This window comes from Acomys russatus, chromosome 22 (assembly GCF_903995435.1).
Source record: "Acomys russatus chromosome 22, mAcoRus1.1, whole genome shotgun sequence".
NCBI lineage: Eukaryota > Metazoa > Chordata > Mammalia > Rodentia > Muridae > Acomys > Acomys russatus.
The window spans coordinates 26,155,555-26,176,220 of record NC_067158.1 but is presented as its reverse complement, the minus strand read 5'-3'; the positions used below and the strand labels follow the sequence as shown (position 1 = coordinate 26,176,220).

The 20,666-nt window shown below is 43.8% G+C and overlaps 1 protein-coding gene across 14 annotated transcripts in view; it reads right to left on the bottom strand.

Moving 5' to 3' along the window:
- The window catches only part of Add1 (adducin 1), a 58,283-nt gene extending 42,582 nt beyond the window's left edge, over nucleotides 1–15,701 (bottom strand). For 11 of the 14 annotated variants that reach the window (XM_051165104.1, XM_051165106.1, XM_051165105.1 and 8 more), the window contains exon 1: nucleotides 15,550–15,701. The gene's annotated coding sequence lies outside the window, so the exon portion shown is untranslated. The remainder of the gene's footprint in view (nucleotides 1–15,549) is intronic. The other 3 variants (XM_051165107.1, XM_051165116.1, XM_051165117.1) reach the window with 1 other exon arrangement.
- Between the last annotated feature and the right edge of the window lie 4,965 nt (nucleotides 15,702–20,666).

Genomic DNA, 20,666 nt, shown 5'->3' with positions numbered 1-20,666 from the left:
TTTTTAACTATCATAATAGTTTTACTTTTGCTGAAATTATAAAAATCTTTCAAAATTTTGCTGTCTACTGAAACAAAATTTGCCCTTCTTTTTTCTCTCTCTTTGGTGCTGGAAATCCAACACCACAGGTCTTCGGGGGCGGTAAGTCAGGGCTCTGCCGCTGAATTGCACCCCAGACCCAAACTCTTCCTGAAGGGCATCCCATGAGGGAAGGTTGCTAAGTAATAATTTGGTCTGGCCTTTTAATTATTTTTCTGAGGGATAAGTGGGGAAGTCTGGCAAGATTACAGGTGAGGAAGAGTAAAATACTGACCGCATTTTTTTCCCCAGAATCAATGGTCTGACTGTTCCTAGCTGTGAGTAATTGGTTCTGTGAAGACTAAAGAGAAAGGAATAGTGAGGACTTGAAGGATGAGAAGAGTACAAAGCTGAGTGTTGCGAAACCGTGTCTCTATTCTGCACACGCAAAGGCTACATGTGTTGCTTTGTTGGCTCTGAGGCTTCTGAAGATGCAGCCAGCTTTCCTCTTTTGATCTAGGCAGGAAGCATTTAAAATATCAAACCCAAGCTTAAGTAAAAAACCTCTGTCCAAACTACACTCTCTGAAAATCACCACATTAGCCATTAGAAGTTTAAGTCTCTGTGCTACCAAGTAATTATAAATGTACAGGTGTTTTCACAAAATAAGGATATTCTACTAAGTGAAAAAAGCGAGATACAGAAAATGGTATATAGATAGTATATTTGAGAGAGTAAGTAAACACTCAATTATACTAGCATAAAAGAGAAAATACGCAAGAAATTTAAAATGGTAGAGCACTCAAGATAAGTAAGGAGTTAGGTAGATGGAGGACAGTAATGCCTACATGTATTATATATACATTTGAAAGCTAATTTATAAAAATAACTTAAAAATAAAATGCCACTTAGACAATTAATAAAGCAATAAGCACCACTGAGGGTTACAAGGAACAGAAGGCACTGCACTGTGCTGACAGTGGCAGAACAGCACTCATTTATGTAACGATTGTTTTACTTTATTTATTGTTGTGGGGCGAGGTCACAGGACTTTATAGAGCTGGTTCTCTCCTGCTACCTTCATGTAAGGTCCAGGGATCCAACTCAGGTCACAATGCATGGCCTGAAAGCACTTTCCTGCACCTTGCCATCCCCACTTGTTTTCAGTTTTACAGTCTTGTAGGTACTGAAATATACTCTGTGACTGGGGTGTTTTAGTAGGATGGCCTTAACCTGGTTTCCAGATAATAAAACAGCTTGTAAGAGACTGTGTTTTGGCTGGGTGCTAAGTGGTGGCACACGCCTTTAATCCCAATACTTGAGAGGCAGAGGCAGACTGAATCTCCAAGTTCTAGGCCAGCCTAGTCTACAGAGCAAGTTCCAGGACAGCCATGGCTACATAGTGAGACTCTTGTCTCAAAAACAAAACAAAACAAAATAAACCTGTGTCATATTCTAAAGTAAATATACTGAGTTAGTCAATTTTTCAAATTAAGTTGAAAATATACGAAATAAAATATGGCCTTCCTGGCCTCTGCTCAAATGTCTCTATTTATATCTGAACAACTATTTATGAGTTATCTCTGTAAATCTATATTGCTTGATTAAAACTTTTGGGTTTGCTTTTGTTGTTGTCGTTTGTCTGTTTTCAGTCAGCCTCACAGTGTAACCATGGCTGTCCTGGGTCTTGCTATGTAGAGATAAATGAACTGGCCTTGAAATCACAAGAGACCCCCTGCATCCACTACCCAAGTTCTGAGATTAAAGGTGTATGCCACCAAGCCCAACCTAAAACTGAGTGTTTTCTGAATCTATATTAGCCCTGCTTGGCAGAGATTATTTCCATCTTGCTGAAAGCAGTGTAGCTCCAGCCCCAGGATTGTTCCACATAAGAACCACACACAGGATACACCTCCACTCAGATTATGGTGGTTTGAGTGAGAATGGCCTCCACAGGTTCATATCTAAATACTTGGTCCCTAGACGTTGGAACTGTCTGGGAAAGACTAGAAGTGTGCCTTGTTGGAGAAGGTGTGTTTCAGGGGAAAGGAAACAGGGCTAAGAGGTTTCAAAAGCCCACACCATTCCCAGTTAGTTCTTGTGTTTCCTCTCCCTCTCCCTCCCCCCCTCCCGCCCTCCCTCCTCCTGCTTGTGGGTTAAGATGTAAACTATCCTGTGGCTTGAGATGTGCCTATTGCGGTGTTCCCCTCCATGATGGTCATGAATCCTAACCTTCTAGAACCACGAGCTCCCAAATTAAAACCTCCTTTAATAAGTTGCCTTAGTAATCGTGTTTTGTCACAGCAATAAATAAAGTAATGAAGACACTGGTGTTAAGGAACGCAAGACAAGATTCAGCCAGGTGAGGGCATTTATCACAGCTGGCCACAGGTACAGAGCACAACCCATCTTCCTGATCAGAACAGACAAGCTGGGTTCACACACTTCTAAGCCTAACAGTGAACTTACAGTGTCTAGTGCGTAGGATGTGCTGCATAAAAATCTATGGAATAAGATTAAACTAAAGCAGGCCAGGAGGCATAAGTACCCTATATCTCAGTGTCATAAAGAACCTCAGTAGACTGCTATGCTATGTCTCTTCGCAAAACCATCTATTGGAAACATCAACAGTGCTGGGAGGTACAGCCTCAGGAAGGCTCTCAGGCTGTAAGGATTCATCACTTGTGAATAGTGAGAGTGGGCTCAGGCACAGACCCCAATAAAAACTGACAAAGGATGATGAAAGGCAGCCCTCAGCACATGCCAGCACCTTCCACTAGAACTATCAGCCAGTACGGTTTGCTCACTGTAAATTCAAGACTAGGGGTGTAGCTCAGTGAAAGAGTGCTTACCTTTCTGGGTTTGATCCTCATCATGAGGAGGGGTAAAAAGAGTAAGTACACTGTTACAGAAGACACTAAATCTACCTTTTCAGCTGCGCATGGTGGCACACGCCTGCAATCCCAGCACTGGGGAAGGCAGAGGCAGGTGGATCTCTGTGAATTTTAGGCCATCCTGGTCTACAAAGAGAGTTTCAGGACAGCCAAGGCTACACAGAGAAACCCTGTATTGAAAACCCAAAAAAAGAAAAAGAAAGAAACTAGCCTAGACCCTAAGAGTATAAATCTGTGAGCCTAACTACCAGAAAGTGTTAAGTATTACAAAGCCATCCAAGTGTGTTCAGAACAACAACAAATCACCTATCTATGTATATGAACGTGAATGTAGCAGTAGTAATAATAACTATCATCATCATCATCATCATCATCATCATCATCATCCAATTACCTACTTGGATGTCCACTCACACCTTACTTACTCAAAACAGAACTCTACATTTCCCCCAATCTTGTCTCCCCACATTTTACTGTATCATGGTATAGTATAATACCTTTTTTACTAGAGACAGAGTCTGACTCACAAAACTCATAGAACTCTGCTTGCCTCTGCCTTCCCAGCCCTGAGATTAAAGACTTAGGCCACCAAGCCCAGCTTTTTAAAGTCTTTTAGATAAGGTAGGTCAGCCTGGCTTCGACCTCTCCAGTACTCAGAAGGATAACAGGTTTGTGCCACTGTGCCCTGCCTGCTTCCCTCCCTCCCGAGTGTTTCTGAGACAGTCTCACTCCACAGCCAAAGCACACACCAACTCCAGACCCTCTGCCTTAGATTCCTGAGGACTGGCATTACAGGCATTCGTACTATACCTCACTTTCTTTAAATTTTCAAAAATTTCAGCCAGGCAGTAGTGGTGCACACCTTTGATCCCAGCACTTAGGAGGCAGAGGCAGGCCAGCCTGGCCTTCAGAGTGAGTTCCAGGATAGCCAGGGCTACACAGAGAAGCCTTGTCTTAAAAAAAAAAAAAAAAAAATCCATGGGGAGCCAGGGATATGTGCCCATAACTGTAGGTAACCACAGAGGCCAGAGACAGCAGATCTCCTGGAGCTAAACATAGTGGTTCTCAATCTGGGGGTCACCTCCTTTACAGGTAGAACAACCCTTTCACAGGAGCCACCTAACACCATTGGAAAACACAGACATTTACATTATCATTCACAACAGTAGCAAAATTATAGTTATGAAGTAGCAACAAAAATAATTTTATGGTTGGGGTCACCACAACATGAGGAATTGTATTAAAGGGTTGCTTTAGGGAGGTTGAGAACCACTGAGCTAGAGTGACAAGTGGTTGTGAACAGCCCATCAAGGATTCTGGGAATCAAACTGAGATCCTCTCCAAGAACAGTTCATGCTCTTAACCAATGAGCCATGCATGCCCTGTTTTCCTGACTTTCCTCATGTGTCCACATAAATGTGAAGGAGAGAACAACTTAGAAGTCAGTTCTTTCCTTCTGCCATGGGTTCCAAGCACTGACTGCTCAGTCTTACACGGCAAGCATCTTTCCACACCAGGCATCTCACCAGTCCTCATTAAGCATCTTTAAAATCGCTGTTTTAAGCTGGGTTGTAATGGCTCAGGACTGTAATCCCATCATTTGGAAAGCTGACACAGGAGGATGAAAACTTTAAGACCAGCCCTAGCAATACTGCAAGACACTGTCTCCAAAAACAATTGTTAGGGTGGGGTAATTAAATGCTCTGTGGTAAAGCAAAACTCTAAATTAAATCTCTACTACTACTGGGGGTGGGGATGGGGGTAAAGTTAACTATTAGTAACAGGTCAAAAATGCACCACCTCCCTCACCAGAATGCAAGTCCTCACAAGGCCTAATTCATAGACACTCAATAACAAGGCCTTAATAAGTACACATGAAAGGACAAGTACACTTCCTGGTCTAGCATTCTGGACTGACAATGTCAATCAAATTCTGTTTGGATTCCAGGGGCACCTGACTATGAGAAAAGTCATTGTTTCAATTCTTTCAATCACAACTTGAAACACTAGGGACAGATACAGTCATACACTGACAAACAGGTCCCAAATTTCAGTTTACCATCTAAAAAGGAATTCCAGACTGCAAGTGGACAATCTGTGCATGAAACTGGGCTTTGTATATCTCTGTAACTGGGTTTTATGTTTCATAGAGTTACGTCAATCCCCAAAGCCAAAATGTACAACAAAAGCAGCTTTATCTGTCTCTAGCTGACTAGATTTGGAGACAGACAAGAGCGTGTATAACTCCCAGAGGGAGGAAATGAGAAAAGGAGATGTCTAAGCCTAACAAGAACCACAACTGAGTATCCAGTACACTACAGTGAACCCACAAAGACTGCAAAAGACCCAGCTAAGTCAGAAAGCAGGGTTGACTATGCACATTAGCATAAAGAAGTCTAAACAGATTTGACAAGGGGGGGGGTCATTCTAGTTAAACACATTAGTGGGGACAATAGCACTAGCCTAAGGTGAGAATATTTGTGGGGAAATGCAGAGGACTAGGGATATAGCTCAGTGGTAACTTGCCAAGCATGTCCCCAGAATCATATATGATACATACACAGGATATAACTACATATTCCCATTATATTACAATTAATAGCCAATATATTTAATTGTATATATAGGAACAATTTGATAATTACAGAACAGAATGAGACATTACATATTAAAAGTGATCTTAAGCCCAAATGAGGTGAGTTTAAGGCTGAGGCAGGAAGGTTCAAACAGTTCTAGGCCTGCTTAGGTTACAGACTAAGATCTTACCTCAAAAATAAAACACACCTTTAAGTGATCTTATACAGGACATAGGCAGGGATTTGTTGTTAAGATAGTATATACAAAACAGTACTACAGGGGCTGGGGAGACATCTCAGTAAAGTGTTTATCATGTAAGCATGAGGTCCTGAGTTTGGGAGCCCAGCACCCATGTAAAAGCCAGGAGCAGTGTACATCTATAACCAGAGGTCTGGGTGCAGAAGAGTGGGTCCCTGGAGCTGGCTGTCAGAATTGGTGAGCTCCAGGTTGAGAGAAAGAACCTGTCTCCAAGTCGGGTGGTGGTGGTGGCGCACACCTATAATCCCAGCACTCAGGAGGCAGAGGCAGACGGATCACTGTGAGTGTGAGGCCAGCCTGGTCTACAAAGTGAGTCCAGGACAGCCAGGGCTACACAGAGAAACCCTGTCTTGAAAAAAACCAAATAAAATTAAATTAAATTAAAAAAAAAAAGATGTCTTAAATAATAAAGTAGAAAGCAACTGAGGAAGATATTTGTCATCAACCTCTGGCCTCCACATATGTGTACAAGCACACACACACACACACACACACACACACACACACACACACACACACAAACTACTGTAACAATAGAGCAGGCAGATATACAACATGACAAGAGCCAGGACATTGTGACTAAACTATACAACATTTCTGTCACCATCTTCTCTCTGTAACATCTTTCAACCATCTGTTGGGTTATTGCCAGTTGGTCCCAACTACTGTTTTCCACCTGTAATCTGACATTCCATAGGTACCCATCAAGGTCTACAACTGCTGGAATGTATGAGGCATAAAGCTAGGCATCACCAAGATTTAAATCTTAGGACAGTGACACACACCTATAATCCCAGCATTTAGGAGGCTGACAAGGACAAATTAAGTTTAAGGCCAAACTGGACTACATAAAGAATTCGAAGCAGAGCCGGGCCTGGTGGCACATGCCTTTAATCCCAGCACTCAGAGGCAGAGGCAGGCGGATCACTGTGAGTTCAAGGCCAGCCTGGTCTACAAAGAGAGTGCAGGATAGCCAGGGCTACACAGAGAAACCCTGTCTTAAATAAATAAATAAATAAAAATTTAAAAAAGGATTCCAAGCAAGCCTGGATTACATGGTGAGACCTTGTATCAAAACAAGAACGTTCTTGGCTGATGCATATGAGATATACCTCTTGAGCAAGCGCACTATCTGAACCTCAGTTTTTCCAAATAAAATGGGGGGGGGGTGATAAAAAAATACCTATCTTATGAGACTGTTGAAGAATGAACATGAAATTTATAACATACTATTACTGTATTAGCAATAAATTCTATTCACTGGCCATGATGACAATGACAGCAAATATCTCAAACTCCTCTTTTGGTCAGAGAGAACCACTTTCTTGTCCTATGTGTTAACTAAGCTCTCTCTAGACTTCCATCAAAAGATACCTGAAGTCCTAAACGAGCTCCATCCTCCTGACTCCTGAAAACACCACATGGTTTAGCCAGCCAATAATCATGGAAAGCTCTTTCCAGTAGGGTAACACAGCAAATAAAGATCTTTCAAAGTGTAGCCACTCTTCAAAATCCCAGCTCATGGGATTTGCCTTCTACAGCAGCTCAAGAACTGCTAAAAATCAAAGCAGCAGCAGTACACTTAGAAGAACAAGCCTGATGCTGGAAACATCTGTTACAGGAGAATGTTCCAGGACTGAAAGTGGGTTGGGGTTAAGTATCAGCCACTTTCTTTCTGGATCGCACATGCTGAGAGGGCAGTATAACCCGTTCCCCTGACTGGTAGACTAGCAGGATTTTCTCCTGTTAGCAAAGGTGATAGCCAATCTTCCTTATCAGCTTGACTGGGTTTCGAATCACACATAATATCCACCTCTGGGTTTATCTCTGAGGGCATTTGCAGAGGTTTAACTAAGGAGGAAAGACCAGATGTTTATGTGTCTTTATATCTTTATAAGTTTTTTTTAAGTTACAAGGCCCTAGGTTCAATCTTTCATTTCTTTTTTCTATTTTTTTTTTGAAATATTGATGTATTTATTCCTATAAATTTGAAAATAATTAGCACAAGGCACTGGGTTCAATCTCCAGCACTACCAAAAGAGGCAAGAGTGGGGGAATTAAGCCAAATGTGGTGGCATATACTTTTAATCCCAGCAATCAACAGGTAGAAGAGGGCAGGTCTCTTTAAATTCAAGGACAGCCTGATTTATATAAATCAAGTTCCAAACCAGGCAAGGACACACAGTAAGACTCTGTCAAGAAAGACAGAGACGGAAAAAAGAACCAGGCAGGGGATACCTCCTTATGAGTTCTTGGTCATGGAGGCCCCAGAAACCCTAAGAACAACACGGCTTACTGTCGTCGTTCTTGGTTGCCCACCAGAACCAGATGGTAAGACTCTATTGCTAAAGACACATTTTGGCTACAAGATATAAAGAAATCAACCTGGAAAGGGCCTGAAACCTTCTTCCATGCTGACTACCTTTCATAGTGCCAGAAGATGCTATGCAGGCTGTTGAAGAAGAAAAGACAGCAATGGTATCCATACTTCAACCAACCGGCCAGTAACATATACCCACTGCTGGAGTGCAGGGCGTGCCTTTAATCCCAGTACTCAGGAGGCAGAGGCAGAGGCAGAGGCAGAGGCAGGCAAATTGTTCTGAGTTAGTTCGAGGCCAGCCTGGTCTACAAAATAAGTCCAGGACAGCCAAGCTACACAGAGAAATCCTGTCTTGGGGAAAAAAATGTACCCATAGTAGAACATTGTGGCATGACGGTTATAGGGGTAACCAACTGCTTTTGCATTGTATTTGAGGCCTGAGTCACAGGAAGAAATTCTTGCCTAGTACTGTAAAATTATTCTAAAGGGGTCTAAAGGACAGGTCCTTGGAAGGAACCTACTACTGCTATTTTGTTAAGCATGTTGTCAAACTACTTTTTAAATACTTATGCGTATACACATACATTTACAGTTGCCCTCTACCTCAGGCAGAAAAGCTTTTCTTTGCAGTGGTCAGCACTTAATACAGGGACTCATTACTGGTCCAAGTACTAAAAATAAGTGTCCACTGAGTGAGTGCTCAGTCCTAAGCAGGACATCTATTATCAACTCCACACCACCCAAGGCTCAGGGAATACTGCAGATATCCAGCGGGATAAGCAAAAGTGCTGTGAACTGCTGTCCCTGGGGCACGGCATGGCCACTGCACCCATCAATTCACTGCAGCTGTGATAACCTCCATGAGACCAATCACCAAGATCAGTCAGCATTCCAGTCAGCAGCATGAATTGGACTCCACAGGTTATTACAGAAATATGAGAGAAAATGGAGAGAAGGGAACATACTGGGAGTACCTGGGGAGAGTAGGAGGAAGGGGTCTGAGGTTTCGTGAAGGAGAGGGAGGAGAAATTGGGAGTGCATATGATCAAAATATATTGCTTACTTATATGAAACTCTCAAAGAATAAATTTTTTAAATTAAAAAGGGCCAGGTGTGGTGGCACATGTCTTTAATACTGGCATGCATGAGGCCAAGGTAGATCTCTCTAAGTTCCAGGCTAGCCTGAATGTTCCATGCCAGTTAAAACTCTGTCTTAAACAAAAATTTAAAATTAAAAAAAAAAAAAAAAGCCAGGCATAGTGGCACACACCTTTAATCCCAGCAAAAGTGGCAAGACAGGTAGATCCCTGTGATTTCTCAAGTCTGAACTGGAACTGTAAGCCAAAAGAAATCACTTCTTTAAAATGAAAAAGTAATAACAAGAAGAATATTAATAATATGAAGTATAAAAAAATATGAAATATAAAATATCTAGCAGTGTCTGGCATATACAGTGCATACTTATAAGTGGTCAATGTTTTCACCATTCTAGCACTGATAGGAATGTAATAGTTGCATGCTAAAAATACTATTTGTGGGTTAGGGATTCAGTTCAGTGGTAGAGCCCTTGGGTTCAGTTCCTAGCATCAAATCGCCATTCTTAAAACCAGGCATGGTAGCCTGGCGAGGTGGCGCACGCCTTTAATCCTAGCACTCGAGAGGCAGAGGCAGGCGGATCTCTGTGCGTTCCAGGCCAGCCTGGTCTACAAAGTGAGTTCAGGACAGCCAAGGCTACACAGAGAAATCCTGACTCAAAAAACCAAAACCAAAACAAAACAAAATCCCAGGTGTGGTAGTACACAACTGTAATCCCAGCACTCTGACAGTAAAGGCAGGAAGATAAAAAAGTTCAAGGTCATCCTTGGCTATATTGCAAACCTGAGGCCAACCCAGGCTATATGATCTTCAAAATATTTTAAGTTGTTGCTGTTGGTGTGGTTTGCAGGAAGACAGCGCCAGGGACTGAACCAAGACATTCTACACACTGGGTAAGCACCCTACCAGTGAGCTATATGCCCAGCTCTTAGAAATAACATTCTAGTGTACACTCATGCTATTGTTCGCTTTTTGTATTGTAAGGTAAATTGCTGTACTCTGTTTTGCTTTGTTTTATTTTTGTTTTTTGAGACAGGGTTCCTCTGTGTAGCCTTGGCTGGCCTGGACTCACTTTGTAGACCAGGCTGGCCTGGAACTCACAGCGATCCGCCTGCCTCTGCCTCCCGAGTGCTGGGATTAAAGGCGTGCGCCACCTTGCCCAGCTACCACGCCTGGTTTTAAGAATGGCGATTGATGCTGGGAACTGAACCCAAGGGCCACGCCCAGCACTGAGCTGTACTATGTCTGAATCGACACATGCAGCATCAAGATTTCCTAAGATTCTCACCTAAACCCAACCCTTAAATGAGCAGCACTCAAGGGTGTGGTTTTGAAAAACAACAGAGGTGACACAACTAGAGATAAGCCATTTATCAGCAAATGAACAGATGCAAGTGAACTCTAATACACCCTAGCTTGTTTTTATTTCCAATATCTGTCTCTCATCAGTAGTACAGAAAAGAATCTAGCTTGAGTCTGTCAAAATTCCATTACTGTTGTGTGTAGTGGGGGAGAACATGATCAAAATATAGTATATGAAAAAAATTAAACAAAAGTGTTTTTAAAACTCCATTTAAAAATTTTTAAATTCCATTACCATCCCAATTCCAATTTTAAAATGTGTTGGAACCCTGTCTCGGAAAAAGAAAATGTGTTGGATTCATGACTTTTGATGGACTATGAAGTAGAAATGGAAGCAAAATAAACCCTTTTCTCTCCAAGATGCTTATGGTCATCTTTAGGATTCTGCTTCAGTCTGCCTACCTATGACATCATTGGCTACCTGCAACAGGGGCGTGGTCCTGCCCAGGGCCATATAAAAGAACAGAGCCTCCATGAGGTCTCTCTCTTCTTACTCTTCCGTCTGTCTCTCTCTGGGGTGCCCTTCTCCCTTTCCTTCTCTCTCCATGTTCATTTAATAAACTCCTCTATAAAATAACATCTGTTGCCTGGTTATCTTATTTTCTTAATCCTAACAGTTTTCTCATGGCATTAGAAAGTCTAAGACACACAATGCAGGTGCTGGGAGCCCAACCTGGGTCCTCTACAAAAACAAGTGTTCTTAATTGCTGAGTCATCATCTCTCCAGCAAAGGGGTGAGGCTGGGGGGGGGGGGGGAGAAAAACCTGTCCTTAGCACTTTTTTTCCTTTGATTTATTTATGTGAATGTTTTGCCTGCATGTATGTATGTGTATCACATGTGTGCCTGGTGCCTGGAGAGGCTCAGAAGAGGGCTCTGGATCCTCGGGACAGGAGTTAAATGTTTCTGAGCCACCATGTGAGTGACCTGATGCTAGATCCTCTGCAAGAATAGTTAAGTGCTTTTCTTAACCACTGAGCTGCCTCTCCAGGCTCAGAATCTTTTTTTAAAAACACAAGACAGCTGGCCTACAGATTCTAGTCCTACGTTCAAAATGTAGTTTTTCCCACCTAAAAAGCACAGATTCGCTGGGTAGTGGTGGTGCATGCCTTTAATCCCAGCACTTGGGAAGCAGAGGCAGGTGGATCTCTCTGAATTCGAGGCTAGCCTGGTCTACGAAGCGAGTTCAGGACAGCCGAGGCTACACAGAGAAACTCTGTCTTGAAAAAAACAAAAACAAAACAAAACAAAAAAAAAAAACCAATCAAACAAAAAAGCACATATTTCTATAAAGCCAGATGTGAACATGTCCAGCACTTTTAAGCTAGCAACTGTCAGTAACAATGTCTTTTATTTTTCCCCTTCAGATCTGAGGAGAACAACTTACCAATACATTCCAGGTTACTCATATCAACTGTTTTAAACTGTTCTTCTGAAAAAATAAAGATCGAAGGCAAACTGAACTAAGCCTGTTTCCTTTTTACTCTTTCCACGTGTTTCCTAGTTGTGAAAGGTCAGAACAAACATTAACTGTTAAACAGTCTGTTAAAGTTTAAAATCATGCTAAATTCCTACTTTAAGAAACATGACTCTGACCAAACTAAGAAGGCACTGGAATATTTAATCTGTTAAGTAACCACATCTTATGTAAGATTCAGTTATTATTGTGGTTGTTAGTTTGTTTCATTTTTCCTGGCCTCAAACTCAATATACAGCTTAGAATGCCCTGATCCTCTTGGTAATCCTAGGTGCTTGGATTACAAACCTGTGCCCCGTACCCAGTTTATACGGTGCCAAAGACCGAACCCAGAGCTTCATGCATGCTAGGCAAGCACACTACCATCTGAGGCACAACTCCAGCCTGTTGGCTTGGTTTTTGGCCTTAGTGAGTTTCAGTTCAAAAAGATGATTAAAATGATACAGCAAGGAACAACCCAAATCCTCAGACTGTAGTTTCTAAACAATGTTTAAGTCTTCCAAGATGCATGGGATCAGCCAGTACCTGCCTGTAATCCCAGCACTCTGGAAGGCAGAGGCGGGCAGATCTCTGTGAGTTCTAGGCCAGCATGGTCCACAAAGCAAGTCTAGGACAGCCAAGGCTACACAGAGAAACCCTGTGTCCAAGAAAACCAAAAAACAAAACAAAACAAAAACAAAAAACAAAACAAATAAAAAAAAGCACATGTTAAGTCTTACAAAAACTCTAAGTACTTTGATTTCCTAGGGCTGGATAGGACTCAGCAGTTTAAATACAAGTACTACTCTTCCAGAAAAATCTGAGTTCAAGTCCCAGCCGCCAAAAACCAGCTCTCAAGCTTCCATGACTCCAATTCAGGGACCTGCCCCCTTCTCTATCTTCCACCAGCACCAGCCATGCAAGGGGTCCACAGACACTCATGCAGGCAAAACACTCATAAAATAAAATTTTTAATTAAATACTTTTAGAAGTTTAAGGCTAGCCTTCTCTACATAGCAAATTCAAGGCCACCTTGGGTCACATTAGACTATCACCAAAAAGTAAAACAATAAAGCAGCAGGACAGAACTCAGGAGGCAAAGGAAGGAGGAATTCTTGTGAGTTCAAGGCCACCCCAGTTTACAGAAGGAGTTCCAGGACAGCTGGGGCTCTGGAGAGAGACCTTGTCTTTAAGGGGGGGGGGGCAGCTTAAAATGTAATCACTTATGTGAAAATAGTTTATTTAACATTAATATGCAGGGGCTGGGCACAGTGACACACACCTTTAATCCCAGCACTCGGGAGGCAGAGGCTGGTGGATAGCTGTGAGTTCGAGGCCAGCCTGGTCTACAAATCAAGTCCAGGACAGCCAAGGCTACACAGAGAGACCCATCTTGAAAAAAAAAAAAAACCAAAACCAAAACCAAAAATAAGCATATACAGGACAAATTTAATTACTTTTTTGGAATTTCTAGTCTTTCTAGGTACACAATGTTATCTTAAAAGTAGAATAAATTTTATAGATACCCAGCTATCAATTGTTGAAACTGAACGAGAATGTAATGACTTGTTTAATGCTACTCTCTCAAATGTGAATGTGTGTATATGGAAGAGTCCATTCAGCATGAGAGAGAAGGACGAAAAAGGAGAAGTCAATCCAAACTAAGCCTCACATAGTAAAAATACCTGGGGGCCTGTCTTAGTTAGGATTTCTATTGCTATAATAAAACACAAAATCAACTTGGGAAGGAAAAGGTTTATTTCATCTTACAGGTAATAGTCTGTTATCCAAGGGAATCAGGGCAGGCACTCTGGAGGGTAAGAGCTGACTGCTGCAGAGGCCATGAAGGAGTGCTACTTTCCGGCTTGCTCTAATGGCTTGCTCAGCCTGCTCTCTTACGGCACCCACACCATCTGCCCAGCGATGGTATCACCTACACAGTGAGCTCCCACGTAATCATCAACAAGCTTACCCATTGGCCAATCTGGATGGGGACATTTTCTCAATTGAGGTTCCTTCTTCTCAAATAACTCTATCCTGTGTCAAATTGACAGCCAGCACAGTACCTTCTGAAGCAATCCAGGATTTAATTTCCTGATTCAATATAATTATATGAAACGAATGGTTTTTTGGTGTGTGTGTGTGTGTGTGTGTGTGTGTGTGTAAAATCAACAAAACTAAACAACAGTTATCATGTAATACCAAGAGTTAAGGGAAAAATCTGAATAGTTTGTCTAAAACAGCCCTTAGGAAGGAAGCTACCCCCATTTGCTGACTGGTTAGAATTTAGATTCACTTTATTTACTGACTCTGTAACCAACCTACACTTTGGTCAACTAACAACCCCCTCTACCTGCACCACTGTAAACCACATCTGAACCATAAAAAGCAGTTTTGAATGTCAAAACCATTCACTTCCTCAAAAAAACAATTTTACTAACAGGGTGTGGCGTCAATCTTCACGGTAATCCTAGAACTCAGTGGGCAGACCATTCCGGGCTACAAAGTAACATACTGTCCTTGTGGGGGTGGGGGTGCACCGTGCACAGCACACAACTTTACCCATACTCAGAATTAAAGGAGTACATCAAAATTTCAGAATTAAGATGTGATTTATACATCATTGGCTTTAATTCAAGACTGCAATTTTTAGAAGCCCACCCTCATAAAATTCACTTCCTACTTGAAATGTCCTTTCCTCTCTGGAGCCTGTTGAATCCACTCAAACTCCCCAGCATGTTTTCATGCGTTTTACAAAGGAGACACAGCCGATCTGTCAGCATCCTATCTCGATTAAGATTTCGATCCACTTCTGACAAACACAAAATCTCTCTGTAATAACTGAACAGTAACGCATAAAGCTATTGGCTCTGTTCTTGGTCTTTGGAGATTAACAATTTTGGGCCTAAAATCATATGGTCAAAGCAACAGCAGTTTGAGGTGAGCCAAAATATTTATTTTAAGATGGGTGTGCAGAAAACAAACTCGATCACCTATCAAATGCCTTGAACCAGGAACTAAATTACAAAAACGAAAGTGTTTTAGGGAGAGGTCTAAACGAAAAAAAGAAAAGAAAAAAACAGAGAGGAAAGGCAAATCCCATTTCCAGGAAGTTGCACGACCACCTCATTACTACCATCCGTGGATAGAGCTGGCTTTTCCTCTTCGGGCAGAAGGTGTCACTTTTAAAAAGAGCCAAGGAACGAGACCAGGATGCGCCTTTCCATAATCTCTGCAGTGACCAGCGTACAGGGCCACCACTAGCACAATGCTGACCCGGGAGTACCCCGAGGCCCACCAGCCAGCTCAGAACCGAGCGGCCACTTCCACAGAGAAGCCCGTGTCCGCCGGGGCCATCCGGGGAAGCGACTGAGGCTGCGTCCTCGCCCCCGCACTCAGCGGCATGAGCCGAGACCCCGAGCGCCCCGCGCCGCAGCGACCTCGCCGCGCCCTCCTCGGCGCAGCGGAGGCATCCCAGAGGCCCCGGGCCCTGCCCTGCCCGCCCAGCACCTCCACCCCAGCCCTACGCCCGCTGCAGGCCCGGAGACCTCGCCGCGCTCGCGGGCCTCACCTCCGCGGAGAATCGGGACCAGCGTGCAGCTTCTCGGGTCCGAGTGCGGCCGCCGCCTCGCCTGCGGCTCGCGCTGGGCTCCGCCCCCTGGCTGCCGCGCACCCGAGCCGCCTGCCGCAGCCCTCGGCCTCTCCCGCCCTCAGCCCTCAACCCACAGCTCGCCCCCGCCGTCCAGCTGGGTGCGGCCTGCGGCGCTGCGGGCCAACAACGCGCAACCCCATTGGTCTGAACGCCCCGCCGCCGTTAAGCATTACTCTCTATTATTGGTCAACCTTGAACAAGGGGCGGGGCCGAGGAAGGGCGGGTCCTAAGAGATGGAGAGATGGGTGGTTCCTCTCGCCTCCGGCTGAAAGCTGGGTCACCGTAGGGTTAGTGGTTGCCTTTGGCCGCCCTAGGCAATGCGCCTGTGGGCTGCTGCACCTGTTCTCAGTAGCCGCTGTTTCTCCCACTGAGACTGCCAGACCCGACCTTCGTGTATGCCCACAGCAAAAGGACCTGGTCGTCTAAGAGCGCTGCAGGCGAGAAGGTCCTTAGGCAGTTTGGGGACTGAGCTGTCAATCAGGGTGGAGTCAGGACTGTGAGGTCTGTACGCTCTGATAAGGCTCCACAGACAGGAAGGGCCCGAAGGATGAGAGTGGATTAACAAACACCAAGGCCCCTTCAGAGACTAGGCGAGGCCTTGGCAGCGGCCTGGAAACTAGCCCAAGGGGCCAGACCAGCACTGTGTCTCCAGTCATCTCATCAGCAGCCTAAAAGATCCAAAAGAAACAAAGAAGCCCAACTTACTGTTTCCCTCATACGATTGAAGGTTGAAGCCTAGAGCCTGGCAAGTGGCAAGACAGATTCAGGCCTCTCAGAGCAGGAGCTCTGACTTTGACTCCAGAAGGGTCAGGGAAGTTAATGGATTCCAGTCAGTAGCCTCTGTGTTAGGAACATTTCCCCTACATGTTGACTGTTCTCAGATGGCTTTTTCTGACAAAGCCTCAGTTCACTTCGATCACTTCAGTTTCCTCAACAGCCAGGAGCAAGTCTGACCCATAAGAGATGTCAGTGAAGGCTGGCTGAAGGGAAAGAGAGAAGGAGAGAGGCGTGAATGATTGAAATACGCTGAACATAAAATGATATGAACATTTTATGTTCATAAAAATGAAACATAGATCAGACATGTAAAGGTGAAAAATGCACGATGTCTGAGATGATAGAACGCTGAATGGGATTAGGAGCGAATTACTCCGCAAAAGAAGTGATTTCTGAACTTGAAAAGATGGGGCAATGCACAGAGAAACTGTGAAAGACTGAACAGCATACCAGGGAGCTATAGGACAACGTCACAGGCCTAATATATGTGCCACCGGAGTCCCAGAAAATGGAGGCGGGGACCGGAAGGGCAGAACTATTTGAAGACTCAAAACTCAGAAACTCAACGAGCTTAAGTAGGGGAGATGGCTTAGTAGGTAAGGTGCTTGCTGCTCAAGTATGAGGGCCTGAGTTAGAATCCCCAGCACTTATGTTAAAAGTAGGGCATGACCACATACCCCTGTAACCCTGCTATTGAGGGCAGAGACTTGGAGGAGTACTGAGGCATGCTGGCTGTTCAGTGAGAGACCCTGTCTCAAGGGAATAAAGGCAGAGAGTGACAGAGAAAAGCACCTGATGTCCTGCCCTGATCTCGGAACATTTGCACACATACATGCACATCTTCCACATACATACATCACATACATACACGAAAGAGTAAAAGGGAAAGGTCAAGTAATTTGTAAATGCTCCTAAGCCCTGAAGTGAATTCAACCAGATCCAGAGGTACTGACCAGACCCCATGTCACTCACTACCATGACCCCATGTCCCCTATTCCATAAATGTGTGCTCTACTGAGAATTCTGCATGTCACAATATTGCAGGGTATTCACTGCTTGGGCATGGCACAATAGTCTTTAATAACCAGTTGGCGACCATACTGGGTGCAGGGGCTCCCAGGTAGCCCCGAGCCTTTCTCAGGGTGCGTTTAAGCACAAAGACAATGCCCTGGGTTGACACACTTCAGTTAGCAAGAACAGTTAGCCAGAAGCAGAACTACAGAAGCCAAAAAAGCAAGGCTAGTACCTTTAGAGACAGCTCCAGAACTACATGGACTTTGATGGGTTAGGTGTTCCTTTTCATTATGGAGTCAGTTGTGCTAAGATCTCCGGGCCTCCCAAGGTCTGGGGCCCTGTTACAGCAATGACAGTGGAAGAAGACGAAGCTTGTGTTGGTGTAAACTGAAGTGAGTCTAGCCCTGCTTTGTTCTCACTCATCAGTTTCACTGAAATACAATGGTGAGGAGATATTATCCCAGTAGCAAAGTTTCAAGTAGTGAACATAGCCATTCCCACAGTGTGGGAAGGAAGGTGGCTTGGACTCAGGGGTAGTAGTAGATGGCTTAGCTCATTGGTCAGGAGCCTGGAAGTGATTATCTAGAAGTTAGAAGATGGATTGGTCTGAGGAAGAGGCATGTGGATGGCCTTATGGGAGTTGGCACAAAGGATGAAGGTTTCTTTTCTTCTTCTTCTTCTTCTTCTTCTTTCTTTCTTTCTTTTTCTTTCTTTCTGTGTTTCAAGACAGGGTCTCACTATGTAGCTCTGGCTGTCCTGGAACTCACTATGTAGACCGCACTGGCCTTGAACTCACAGAGATCTGCCTGCCTTTGGCTTCCCAGTGCTGGGATTAAAGGTGTGCACCCCCATGCCTGGCTGGAGCAGATGAAGATCTCTGTATTGCACATTGATCACCACATACATGCAGCCTTTGGAAGTCAGAGGAAGGCATTGGATTACCCAGAACTGGGGTTATACATCATTGTGAGCCACCATGTGGGTTTTGGGGAACTGGACCTGGGCCCTCTGCAAGTGCAACATGTGCTTGTAACCTCTGAGACATCTCTCCAGCCCCAAAGATTTACTTTTATCATTTTTATTTGTGTGTATGTGTTTGCATCTATTTGTGTACCACGTATATACTGGTACCAATGGAAACCAGAAAAGACTGTCAGATCATCTAGAGCTGGAGTGAAGTACTTATGAGCCATCCAACATGGGTGCTGGAGAAAGAGGACACAGGTCCTCTGGAAGTGCAGTAAGAGCTCTTACCTGCTGAGCCACCTCTCCAGCCCTGGAAGCATTCTTTTTAACAGGCTGACCCAACCATAGACACTACCAGATTTCTAACCTGTAAGCATCAAAAACTGTAACTGTACCCCTTGGCAAACCAACCAACCCTTTGGGACAAGGTGAGTACACTGGAGTCCTTCTGTCCTAGATGGCAAAGCTGACAAGAATTACTACATATTTGGGTATGGGTTTGCCTTTTCTTCCTACAGTACTTTGGCAAGTAATATGATTCAAAAGTTTACAAAGTGAGCTGGGCATGGTGGCACCCAGAACTCTGGAGGCAGAGGCAGGCGGATCTCTGTGAGTTCGAGGCCAGCCTGTCTACAAAAGCAAGTTCAGGATAGCCAGGACTGAAACCTTGTCTCAGAAAAAAATAATAATAAATAAAATTTTAAAAGTTTACAAAAAAAAAAACTGCTGAAAAGATGCCTCAGCAGTTAAGAGAACATAGTGCCCCTGCAGAGGACCAGAATTTGATTCCTAGTACCCATGTTAGACAGTTTAGAACTGCCTGTAAGTGCAGCAGCAGGAGATCCATCACACTCCTCTGGACTCCATGGGTGCCTGCACTAAAATGTGCACAAACCCACATGCAGACATACACCTATACACATATTTTAAAAATAAAAGAAGTCCAAAGCAAGTCCAGGACAGCCAAGAAACCCTGTCTTGGAAAAATAAAATTAATTAATTCATTCATTCATTCAGTCATTCATTCTTGTTGGGCATGGTGGTACACACCTTCAAGCCCAGCACTCTGGAGGCAGAGGCAAGCAACATCTCTCTGAGTCTGAGGCCATCCTGCTCTACATAGTGAGTTCCAGGCCAGCCAAAGCTACACAGGCCATCTCAAAACACCAAAAAGAAACTTGAAAATTAAAGTAAATAATTTACAAAATGCCTGCTTTGCTGAAATGGAACCATGACATACCTGCCCAGTATCACTATGCAAAGGAGTTGTGGCACTCACTGTTCCTGCACATACTGCACCATCCAGAAGGTATTTGCTGTTGTATTAGAATAACTGAGAATCAAGACTCAGATGAAGCCAGCCTGGTAGTGCCCGCCTATAATCCCAGCACTCGGGAGGCAGAGGCAGGCAGATATCTGTGAGTTCAAGACCAGCCTGGTCTACAATGCGAGTCCAGGGCAGCCAAGGCTACAAAGCTGTCTTGAAAAAACAAACAAACAAACAAACAAACAAACAAGAAAGCAAGACTCATATGAGGCACTGGCATGGAGACAAAATGTATTTTTCCAGTAAGTAGTATACTCTAGACAAAAAAGCATCTTATGAGGCTCTCTCCCCAATAAGTGTAATTCCCAGAGATCCACTTGGGAAATTCTGTTCCATTAAGGTCCCTCAGACCTAGAGGTTCTGATTATCAAAGAGGTTATGTCTTTTAGGAGACCTAGTCTAGTTGAAGCTGGCTGCTGCCTAATCACTTGGAACCCGTGTAAGTAAATTAGTAATCACTGAAAATAGTAGCCAAATTAGCTGGAATGACTGTGTAGCCTTGGCTAGTCTGGAACTCACTCTGTAGACCAGGTGGGCCTCAAACACAGAGATCCACCTGCCTCTGCCTCCTGAGTGCTGGGATTAATGGTGTACACCATACACCCTACTGTTGGTTTATTTTTTTCATACACATTTATCTTATTACACATAAATATAACAAACTACATACAGCAAGAAGAACCATTAATTATAATCAGAAATTATAAAAATGTTATATTCATAATGTTTTGGCTATTTGAATTTGGCAACCTTGAAAGATACAACTTTTTTTTTTTAAGATTTATTTATTTATTACATATACAGTGTTTTGCCTGCATGTATACTTGCACACCAGAAGAGGGAACCAGATCTCATGATAGATGGTTGTGAGGCATCATGCAGTTGCTGGGAATTGAACTCAGGACCTCTGGAAGAGCAGACGGTGCTCCCAACCGCTGAGCCATCTCTCCAG